Here is a 12,400-nt window from a genome sequence, read left to right on the forward strand (position 1 = left end):
CTAAAAGATAAGTAATGAGTCCAGCATCAAAGGCACATGGCTCTTAGACATGTCTGGTAAATCAGGGTCCTGTGTCATATTAACAGGCAGGGTTCTGTTGAATTATTCTTCCCAAAAGAAATAAATATATGTATTGCAGTCATTGAATTCAAGAATTCAAAGAAGCCTTGGGGAGTTTTCAGCCCAACTGTAATTTCGCAGAAGAGGGACCTGAAGCCCAAAGCGCCTAAATGCCTTTTAAGATTCCACAGTAACGGGGAAGGTCCATATTGCTTTTCTAAGAAGCAAGGGCAAAAGCACAGACTACTCTAAATTCCTGTAAAGAAAATTAATGGCATTTTAACTGAATATTATATTTTTATTACTTCTGCATGATTTTTGTTTAGTGTTATTAAAACTATTTTACTTTATATTAACTTATATTTGAAGTAGCTTCCTATTGAGAAAATTATTAACAAACAGTGGATAGGAAAATGCTTTAATGTTATCAGATGGTAGAGGGAAGGCAGAAGTATTCTTATTTTGCTTTGGTTTCTACAACCAGAAGAATGATCACTTAATGAAAAGAGTACAACATCATTGTAAAGGAGAACTGAAGACCATTTTAGGCAAGGAAACGGAAAGAGAACATTCAGGACTCCTTAAATATGATGAAAACCCAGGCTCCAGACAAAAACAGACCTGCAGGTTTAAAGCTGGTTCCAGCTGTGATGTTGGAGAAGTTATTTTACTTCTCCATTCCTCAGCAAAGTCAATCTATAAAATAGGGTTATAACAGAAACTATCCCAGAAGGCTAAATAATATGTATAAAGTGCTTAGAACAGTGTCATGCCTGCTTAATGCTCTATAAATGCTATTAATTCCTCCATTATTATCATTAAATTACAAAACTGATTTCAAGTGTCCAGTTACAGATGAATTATATAGCAGGGGAATGAGTAACTTGCAGAAATATTTGTTAAGTGATGAATACACAAATTACAACAAATCTGGCATCTGTAGTTTGTGACTGTTGCCTTAATAAATAAGATAAAATACCTGCACTCAGACACTTGCTAAAGCAATGTTTCACAAATGTCAGTCATTTGATGAATATCTGTATTAGTTTCCTATTTCTGCTGCTATAAATTATCATAGGCTTAAAACAAGAGGCATTTCCTTTCTTACAGTTCTGGAGGTCAGAAGCCTAAAACAAGTCTTTTTTTTTTTTAATTTTTTTTTAACATTTATTTATTTTTGAGACAGAGACAGAGCATGAACAGGGGAGGGTCAGAGAGAGAGGGAGACACAGAATCGGAAGCAGGCTCCAGGCTCTGGGCCATCATCAGCCCAGAGCCCCACGCGGGGCTCGAACTCACGGACCGTGAGATCGTGACCTGAGCTGAAGTCGGATGCTTAACCGACTGAGCCACCCAGGCGCCCCTAAAACAAGTCTTTTAAATAAGTTTACAATCAGGTTGTTGGCGAGGCTGGTTCCTTCTGGAGCTACAGAGAATTTGTTCCTTTTATTTTTCAGCTTCTAGAGGCTGCCTGTGTTCCTTGGCCTGTGGCCCCTTTCTAACAACACTCCAACCTCTTGCTTCCTCGTCACATCTCCCATTCCTCTGTCTTTGACCCTCCTGTCTTCCTCTTAAGAACACTTGTAATTACATCATTGGGCCCTCCAGGATAATCCAAGGTAATTTCATCTCAAGATCCTTAGCTTAATCATATTTGCAAAATCTCTTTCACCATGTAAGTGAACATTCACAGATTTGGGGATTAGTGTTGGACATCTTTGGGGGCCATAATCTAGCCTGTTATAGTATCATCCTCACTATTTGATTTTTTCCATGTCTGCTGACCCATATACTATAATTTAATAGCTGTCTTAAATCTTTTTTTTTCTTAATTTTATCTGTGAACTCATGGCTTCAATGAACTAGTTATATATTTATTAAAACATATTAAAATGACATTATTAAAAATTTTGTTTATCCTCTTACATCTTCACTTGAGCTATGGATGATACATATAACACACTTTAGAAAACACTGATTATAAATTCTCCTATAAATTTACATCCTTCAAAGATCGGCTGAAGACCTTTCTACAATTTTAGGTAATTGGGAAGTCTAGCCAAGTCTAATGAGCAGGCTTATTATCTTCTCTTCTGAGTTTTTTGAGTTTTCTTCCCAGCATTATTTTAGAATACCTGAAGGAATGGGTTTTTGAATCATTATTATTAAAGCCAAAAAGAAATTCCTTGACCAAGTTACAGCTTACTGTTAAGTCCTCTACCTTTAGCATAGGCCAATACAAGAATCATCTCCTTGAACTGCATTTTATGATCCTTTTATAAATCCACAATTGGAGATATGACCCATTATGGTAGTGAGTGTTCTTTGTACAGGGAAGCAAGTAATAAAATTCCTGTTTGAGTTTAGTTCCAGGAAGAATGATGGTATTAAATTTATTGGCTTTCTTTTGTCATAAATAGAAAACAAGAGTAGCCTAATGTGTTTCTGTTTTTGCCCAAGCTGCTAAACACAGATTCAAGATGTAGATTAAATCAGCTCAACTCTGGGACCTTGGCAGATTCCTTTGCTCTCAATTTATGAAGTATATTGCTTTGAGGCCTGGTTGTTGTAGTTTGTATTGTGCCCAGCCTTGTTTGAAGTAATACAATATACAAGTCCTATTGTGACAGAAATTACAATTAGGTGGATTTGGATGTTTTATATAAAATGAATTCCTGAATCCTGAACTATATTTCATATTTTAAGAAAATAACTGTGGTGGGCATGAGAAGGTAACCACAGAGAACTTGATCAGGGCCCAGCTGCCATGCTCCCAAATCCATTCCCCTGTTTGTACTAAGGCCATGCTTAGTACAAAGCAGCACTGGGCTGCTCCCAGGTTAGGGCTGAGCATTGGCAGGGCTACTAAAATAGGTCCATTCCTGGGAGATCCAGAACGCCTTTGACAGCCAGGTTTGGCTGGAGAACTTCCTGAGAGTCTTGCTGAATCTTCCTTAGGCTGCATGGTAGTCTGGAATCCTTCCATATGACTTTCCGTCCCTTTTCTTGTGCTTGGTCCTTGCACAGCACCTTCTCGGACTCCCACCAATTTTTCTCTCACAGAAGTCAAATCTGTATGTATTTAATCCCATTGTGGCATTTACAACTGGAAAGGCCTAGACTAACAAACATTATGACTTTCTGATCCTTCAAATAATCAGAATACCTTAAAATCTTTTATTTGAAGGCAGATATGTATCTACTTTATACAGTGGTTTTGCCAAGTTGTTTGGTTGTATATCTGTATATCTAAAAAGAGAGGGCATAATACAAATACATAATACAAAGTTCAAAGCTTTGTTCTGGCTTATTTAATTTTTTTTTTCAACGTTTTATTTTTTTTTGGGACAGAGAGAGACAGAGCATGAATGGGGGAGGGGCAGAGAGAGAGGCAGACACAGAATCGGAAACAGGCTCCAGGCTCTGAGCCATCAGCCCAGAGCCTGACGCGGGGCTCGAACTCCCGGACCGCGAGATCGTGACCTGGCTGAAGTCGGACACTTAACCGACTGCGCCACCCAGGCGCCCCTGTTCTGGCTTATTTAAACCTGGGGTTGTATCTGCCTCTTGGAGTATACTGATGTGGAATGAACAGCTCAAGATCCATGTAGAATGAACAGCTTAAGATCTACATCAGTATAGCACAGTTAGCGCCTTAGGCCATCAAAAAACTGCTGATAGAATGATGAATGACGAAAACGACTTCAGTAGCTATTACAGGGTTTTGTGATGAGATAAAGAGGAATAGAGTTATCATAGTGCTCAGGTATGAAGTAATTGGTATTAGATCTTGCTGACAATTCCTTTAAGATGGAACATGGGAGAACCAAAACCACACCTATACTGAAGGCAAAAAAATCTGGCCAAGAAATGATATACTTAAATAGTTGGCCTGAAATTTCCTTTTGAAAAGATAGGGTGCTTATACATTATACCCAACTTGAAGACGATATAATATAAATAAGTTTTGGTCTTCTTAAATGCTTCAATAGCAGCCACTTTCTTGTTTTAGCCTATTTTGAGTTATAGGACTTTCATCTCTATGCCTCAAGCCTTGGTGGTGTTTCAAGTTGTGACAAAGGGGCAACCTCCCATGCTATAAACTTTAACTCCATGCTATAAACTTTAACTCCATGCAGCTCTTTCAAATTCCAGCATTTTCATGCAGGATTTACAGTCCTGATTTTTAACATATACATACACATAAGCAGACTGCCAAGTATGTGTTCATAATATATGGTGATTCTTAGGACTAAAGTATTCACATATACTTCATATATATATATATATATATATAAATATATGAATATTGCAGTATACCATGGCCATCTTGCAAGCATCTTAGATGGTACCCTGTATCATAGCATAATCCCTTTAAATTTGACTTTAGGTAGCATAAACAATCAGGGACAACTGATTCTTTTATTAACTATCATATTGTCTAAGAAGAGTTGTTTAGCTGATAAGAGTTGAGCCTGTGGTGCTGAGCAAGATTAGTAGTACATAGTACTCTAGAGAGTCTCATTTTCAATAAAACACATGAATTAGATATTGTTGGTGGATATAAATTATGTTTGAAAATTTTATGTTAAAAATAGCTTATCTTATAAAATATAAACATAAGTTAGTACCCAGTTTAATTTAATTTTCTTCAAAATATTTCAATTGAGTAATTGAAAGAAATATCATTTTAAAAAGAGTGAAGTCTTGAAAATAGGAAAAGCCATGAAGATGTGGAATTATTTCTGTAACAGTTTTAACTTTCTTTCTTTCTTTCTTTCTTTCTTTCTTTCTTTCTTTCTTTCTTTTAAATTGATACAATGATAATAACTAACTCTAAAACATATGCATATTGGGAAGGAGAGGTAAGAAATTGGAGAATTAATTATAAAGCTTATAAGAATTTTGTACGGTTATCTTAAACTATTCAGTATACATATTTTTACTAATGGAAAATACATACTACTTGAAAGAGAAAAACATTTTGTGTTTCTCCTCTACTCTTACTCTACTACTCATAATAACTCACTTTTGACACCAGATGTGTGGGCTTTTCATACCAAACAATTCTCCAGCTTTCTGGATACCAACTAGGTATCCTATAACTTAACTGCTGCATTGTACCACATCTCACAGGTTAGGGGCCTAGTATCACAAGAATACCCTCTCCCATCAACTTCAGATGCCAATCACAAGTCCAGGCTGTCACCTGTGCTTCTGACTAATTGGCTCTAAATCAGAGATACTATGACCTTCTCCCCAAATTTGATAATCTGCTAGAGTGGCTCACAAAACTCAGGAAAACAGTTTACTTATGAGATTAACATTTTATGATAAAAGGGATACAGCTCAAAAACAGTCAGGTGGAAGAGATGCAGGTGGAAGGTTTGAGGGAAGTGGCATGGACTTTCCATGACCTCTCTGGACATGCTACTCTCCCAGCACCTCTATATGTTCACCAACCAGGAAGCTTTCCTAATCCCTTTGATTAGGATTTTTACAGAAACTTCATTATGTAGGCATGTAATCCCTTTGATTAGGATTTTTACAGAAACTTCATTATGATAGCCACTGATGATTAACTCAACCTCCAGCCCTTTTACATCCTCTGAGGTCAGAAGGTGGGACTGAAAGTTCCAACCCTCTAATCAGTTAGTTCCCTTAGCAGCTAACCCCCATCCTGCAATTATCTAGAGGTTTTTAAAAAATCACCTCAGTAACATAAACTCAGATGTTGTTGAAATATGTTTGTTGTGAATATCAAGATACAGCAAAAGAAACTATGCAAAATTAAGCATAGAGACCACAAAAAGACTGAAAAATTATTTGTGGGACAGTATAGTCTAATGTATGTGTAATTAGAGTCTCAGAGGAGAGAAAATAGAGGGACAGAAAAAAATGTTTGAAGAAAGAATGTCTAAACATTTTTCAATTTGATGACAATTATTAACCCAAGATCCAAGAATCTCAACACACCTAAAGCAGCATAAATGTAAACAAAACCATGAAAGTCACATTATAGTCAAGTATCAGACAAATAAGGAGACAATCTTAAAAGTAGCTGGAGAAAAGTAGACACATTACATACTGAGAAGCAAAGACAAGAAAGAAAAAAACAAAAAACAAAAAACAAACAAACAGAAAAACAATTGGAAATATCTCTCAAGTAATATCAACCTAGAATTCTATACCCAGAGAAACTATCTTTCAAAAATCAAGACTAAGTGAAGACATCACTGGACAAACAAAGCTGAGAGATAACAGAAACAACAGTCAATTACAATTGACTTCACATTTTTCATTTAATTTGAATTATTTGAAAAAAAAACTTGCATTACTTGGAACTAGCAAAGATATCTCAGACTTCTTTGAAATTTAAAGGCTTATCCTCTTCCACTCTCCCTCACACACAGCATTACAGAGTGGGTCCATGTTAAATAATCCCAAGACATGAGGTAAACCTGTGCATTCCTAATACAAATTTGCAGGATTTCCTCATCTCATCTATCGTACTTTATCACAGTATGATGGAATTGTACTGTCATACAGCTTCTCAGTCTAAATATTACTAACTTTATAAGACATAAATCACAGAAAATCTAAATATTACTAACTTTATAAGACATAAATCACAGAAAAGAGAACTCTCCTTTTTAAAATAAAGGTAAACTGTATTAGTTTCCTCATATCTATATAAGGTTCCTTCTATCTCTGAAAGTACATAAGCCCAATAAAAATGCTTCCATAACCATTTACTGAATAAGAACTCTGCAATGCTATCCCTGTAAAACTAATAAATACATAATTATAAATTGTGTTAAGTGTTACACAGGACAAAACATATTGCTATAAGATAAAATAATAGGGGATCTAATATAGGTTGGGGAAGGCTATACACTGAATTGCATCTGCCCTCCTGCTAAATTCATATACTGAATCCCTAACCCCTAATGATAGTATTTGGAGATGGGGTATTTGCAAAAGAATTAGGTTTAGATAAGGTCATGAGAGTGGGGCCTTCATGATAGGAATAGCTCCCTTTTTTTCAAGTTTTTATTTAAATTCTAGTTAATTAATATACATGGCAAAATTTGTTTCAGGTGTAGAATTTAGTGACTCATCACTTACATATAATACCCAGTGCTCATCACAAGTGCCCCCTTTAATGCCCGTCATCCATTTAGCCCATCCCTTCACCCACCTCTTTCCATCAACCCTCAGTTTGTTCTCTACAGTTAAGAGTCTCTTACGGTTTGCTTCCTTCTCTCTCTCTCTCTCTCTCTCTCTCTCTCTCTCTCTCTTTTTCTCCCCCCTTCTCCTATGTTCATCTGTTTTGTTTCTTAAATTCCACATATGAGTGAAATCAGATGATATTTGCCTTTCTTTGACTGATTTATTTCATTTAGTGTAATGCACTGTAGCTCCATCCATGTACTTGCAAATGGCAACATTTCATTGTCTTTGATGGCTGAATAATAACCCATTACACACACACACACACACACACACACACACACACACACCAACTAGGTATCCTATAATTTATTGCTGAACTGTACCACATCCCATAAGTTAAGGGTCTACAACCACAAGGATTATATGTACAATCTCCCACATCTTCTTTATCCGTTCATCTGTTGATGGACATTTGGGCTCTTTCCACAATGTGGCTATTGTTGATAATGCTACTATAAACATCAGGGTGCATTTGCTCCTTTGAATCAGTATTTTTGTATCCTTTGGGTAAATGATTCATAGTTCAATTGCTGAGTCATAGGGAAGTAGTTCAAGTTTCTGAGGAACCTTCACGCTGCTTTCCAGAATGGCTGCACCAGTTTGCATTCCCACTGACAGTGTAAGAGGGTTCCCCTTTCTCTTCAGGCTTTTGTTTCCTGTGCTGTTAGTATTAGCCATTCTGACAGGTGTGAGGTGGTATCTCATTGTGGTTTTGATTTGTATTTCCCTGATGGCAAGTGATGTTGAGCATCTTTTCATGTGTCTGTTAGCCATCTGGATGCGTTCTTTGGAAAAATGTTTGTTCATGTCTTCTGCCTATTTCTTAACTGGATTATTTATTTTTTGGGTGTTGAGTTTGATAAGTTCTTTATAGATTTTGGATACTAATCCTTTATAAGATACATCATTTGCAAGTATCTTCTCCCATTTCATAGGCTGTCTTTTAGTTTTGTTAAGATTGTTTCTGGGAATAGTGCCCTTATAAGAAGAGACAACAGAGAGTTTCTGTCTCTTTCTCTTTGCCATGTGAGGACATATCAAGAAGGTGGCCATCTCAGAGCCTGGAAGAGAACCTTCATTGAACCTAACCATGCTAGCACTCAGATCTCAGACTTCCAGCCTCTAGAACCGTGGGAAAACAAATTTCTATTGTTTAAGCCACCTATCCACCTGTCACATTTTGTTATGACCACCTATGCTAAGATTATAAGGCTGTCAAGTAATGCCTCCCTCATGTAGTAACATTTCAGCTAAGACTTAAAGGATGAGTAGGAACCAGACACATAAAGTGTATGAAAAGCATTTCAGGTAGGAGATAGCATGTGAGTGGAACTGCAGCTAAGAAGAGAAGAGTGACTTTGAGGAACTGTAAGAAGGGCAAAGCTATGAGGGTTGAGGAGGAGGATGTGGTGATGGAAAAGCCAGATTAGACAGGTGCTTAAAGGCAACATTACAAATTTTTGTCTTTATCCTATGTGCAAGGTTTAAAGCAAGGTAATAATAGGAACAAAATTTTATTTTAAAAAGATTACTGATTACAGTCTAGAGCAGGGCTGTCCAGTAGAAATACACTGCCAACCACATAGGACATTTAAATTTTCTATTATTCACATTTTTAAAAGTGAAAAGAAATATATCAAACTATTTTTACTGATAGATCTTATTTAACCCAACATATCCAAACCATCAGGTCATTATCATATCAACATACAAGTTCATTGACATCTTACATTTTTTACATTCAGTGTGTACTTTCAACTTCCAGCACATCTCAATTCAAACCTGCAGCATTTCCAGTGCTCAGTAGCCACATGTGGCTGGTGGCTACCACCTTAGACAGTGCAGATCTACAGAATGAACTGGGGCGAGGGGGTGCAGGCATGGGAGCAGAGAGCTCAATTGAGAGATTACTGCAGAAGTCCCAGTGAGGCAGGTGTTGCTTGGGTTAGGCTAGTAACAAGTCACTAATAGGCTAGTAACAGAAAGTAAAAGGATTTCAGATTAGTTTGGAAGGAGTTAAGAGCAATAGAAAGGAAGGAATGTGAGGAAAAGCATTAAAAGGTAAATACAACCAGAAATAAACCATAGGATAATTCTAAGACTGTTCCTAATTAATGCTTTTGATCTTAAATTTCCTCTTTGTAGAAGGGCCTTAGCAGGATATACAATTTCACTATCACTTATGATTTTATTATTTTCTTTTTTATACTTATTTTCATTTTTGATCAACTGCTTCTGACTTGGTTTGCTTCAAAATTCCTATTTCTTTTTTCAAAATTCCTATTTCTTTTTTCATCTGCATAGTTAATTCAACTTGATTTAACAGATTTGTGCAAAGCTTTGTGCTAAACACTGGAAAGATTTAAAAAAATAAGAAATGAAACCATATGAAGAAGTTAAGTCTAATATATGAGAGCTAAAATGTTTACTCTTTCTCTCCATTGTTTTTGCTGGGTTTTGTTTGTTTAGGGGTGACAAAATTACACTAGGCAGCTTTACTTGTAGAATTTGATCCAAAAATCCAGAAAAAGCATAAATAAAAGGAGCTGAGTCTCTATTATGTTAGTACACAAAATAAACCAAAATTTCCATCAACTGTTACTATGAGATCATATAAATGTATTTGCAAATGATCTGATAAGGGAAACATGATTTAAAACATGGGAAACTTCTAACAAGCAAAGACTTAAAGGCACCGCACTGTATATCCCCTAGATTAAGTTAGCATGAATGAACAAAAAAGTAGGTCCAAAATGCATTCCCCAAACACCTTCTTCAGATGGAGACTTCAATAATTGTCTGTGGTAAAAAACAAACAAACAAACAAACAAACAAACAAACAAAACCACCAACTCCTGTTCTTCATCATATTGGATGGTCATTTTTGTCCATTTTTCCCCATGATGATGATTCCATTTTACATCCTTCAGTTATTATGAAAACACTTCAAATCCACAGAATAGCAGACACTTCCATTCTTGCATGTGTAGGTCATGCAGGGAGATCCAGCCATGTTGACACTGAGCTGCTAAGCCTTAAAATGCCACCTCTGTCCAGACAAGTTTTTCTGATATCATAGGCAGTGTTATCAGCTAAGCAGGGGTCACTGACTCAGCGGGGACAGCAATGCCTTTCCAAGATGACTGTGTACTCGCAGCTCAGTTTGGAGCGAGTGGCCTGTAATCTAACTCTCTTTCCAGACACCAGCACTGTTGACAGCTGTGAGTCCAATTGTCTCCATTTTGATACAGCTTGTGTCCATTATGACTCGTGACATTGGTGTCACACTTTGGGCAACAGAAAAGGTCAACGTTTGGATTCCAGCAAACACAAGTTATCTACTGGCAGAGTATCTTTTGGTCCTCACAGGAATGGAGAGAACACCTGTTTTCTTTCACAATCCACACCTGCCATTTGCACTTCAGTCTTCCTTCATGTGGGCAGTCACCAGAGCAGGAGGGCCCATAAAGACAGAGGCAGTCAAATCCCCCTGCCAGGTTGATGGAGGCAGAATCATTCCAACAGGTATAAGTTCTTAAAGCACCTTTCATCAATGTCAATATAGGCCTCCTTGGACAGTGAATAGGTCCCATCATTATAAAAACCACTTCTGTACTCACAGTCGTACCAACCAGCAGGAATAGTTGTGGCACTCTACGATTTCCCCTGTGCATTCATCAATATCTTTTTCGCAGTGGCTTCCTTTGAACCCAGATGCATTTGTTAAGAGCCACAGATATTCCATATCCGCTGCCCTCTTGGCAGAATTCTCTGCAGATGGTCCCAATCCCCACATAGCCCAGTTTGCAGGTGCAGCAGTGTCCCGGCCAGTGTTGGTGCAGATGGCATTCTCATCCCAGTTGTGCTGCCCATGGCCATATTCATCATACTCTGTACAAGAGAAGTCATCCACAACGAACGTATCCCAGGACACAGTCACAGTGATATAAGCCAGGCAAGTTTACACACATAGTAGTGGCATGACAGTAATGCATCTTAGCTGCACACTCTTCAATATTTCTACAGCAGTCAGAATCTCTCTGGGCAGAGATACAATCATTCTTGCACTCACAAGTAGCTTTTGTGTTCTAGTTTTTGCACTGTGAGTTTTCACCACATTTAGATCTTTCTGTACAAAAGTTATAACCTCTACTGCATGTGATTCTTTTCTGAGCAGTTCAAAGGAGGGCACGCTTCTGTAATTTTTTACTAAAACTCCACCTCAGCATTCCCAGCAGCTTTTAGCTAAAATTCACTGGCTTTCTGAAAGGACTTTTCCTGCACAGACACATTTTGCTCAGCAGACTTTACAGCACTGGCCAGCGATGTGCATGAGGAGGGATCCTGGGGAGCAACCGGGAAGGGGACAGGAAATTCTTCAACATTCCACAGCACCACGTTTGCATGTGCATTTCCTGTAGTGATCACCATCAACCCAGAAGATTTGGTCTCTGTAGAGTGGTCCACTCACTTGGCAAGTCTTCTTGCAGTGACAGTTTTCCAAATGACTAAGTCTTGTCGCTGCATAATTTAGTTTTTTAGGCTTGGCCAAAAGCCTCTGTAAATCCACTATTCCTTGCATCAGGCTTAAAAAAAATCACTGCAAGTTGGCAAGGGTGATTCAGGTTCAGACACTGTGTTATGTATCCATTTGGCACAAAGACAATATTCCCATCCCAGATGATGATTCCCTTGAATAAATCATACTTTTGGTTTCACTGACAAATGCAAACTTGTGCCACTGTCCACCTGCCATCCAGTACAGAAGGTTTTCAGTCCTGTGCTTCCTGTTATGTTTATAGTGGTATCAAATCTCATCCCTCAAACCATTGCTCTTCAGTTCAAAATAGCTGTGTTCCAGTTCTCAAATGGACAGTGTCACTCCTAAAGTTAATGATTTCTGCTGTACAGTGGTCAAGAAGAATAACTCTTATTCCAGAACAGCTGAGTCAATTTCTTACTCACATGAGGGGCTGCATGGATCTCTCTTTGTATACCTTGGTATACCTTTGTATACCTTTGTATACTCCAGGTTTCCTCAGTTCATGTCCCCTTCCTACATCTTCAAAGTCAGCAGTGTGACATCTTAGAATCTCTGCTTCTA

The 12,400-nt window shown here is 37.7% G+C and overlaps 1 protein-coding gene and 1 pseudogene across 6 annotated transcripts in view; both read right to left on the reverse strand.

Moving 5' to 3' along the window:
• LMNTD1 (lamin tail domain containing 1) overlaps nucleotides 1-12,400 on the reverse strand; it is a 541,299-nt gene that overhangs the window by 264,449 nt on the left and 264,450 nt on the right. The gene's annotated exons all lie outside the window — the stretch shown is intronic.
• Nucleotides 9,995-12,248, reverse strand: LOC122473964 (annotated as a pseudogene).

This window comes from Prionailurus bengalensis, chromosome B4 (assembly GCF_016509475.1).
Source record: "Prionailurus bengalensis isolate Pbe53 chromosome B4, Fcat_Pben_1.1_paternal_pri, whole genome shotgun sequence".
NCBI lineage: Eukaryota > Metazoa > Chordata > Mammalia > Carnivora > Felidae > Prionailurus > Prionailurus bengalensis.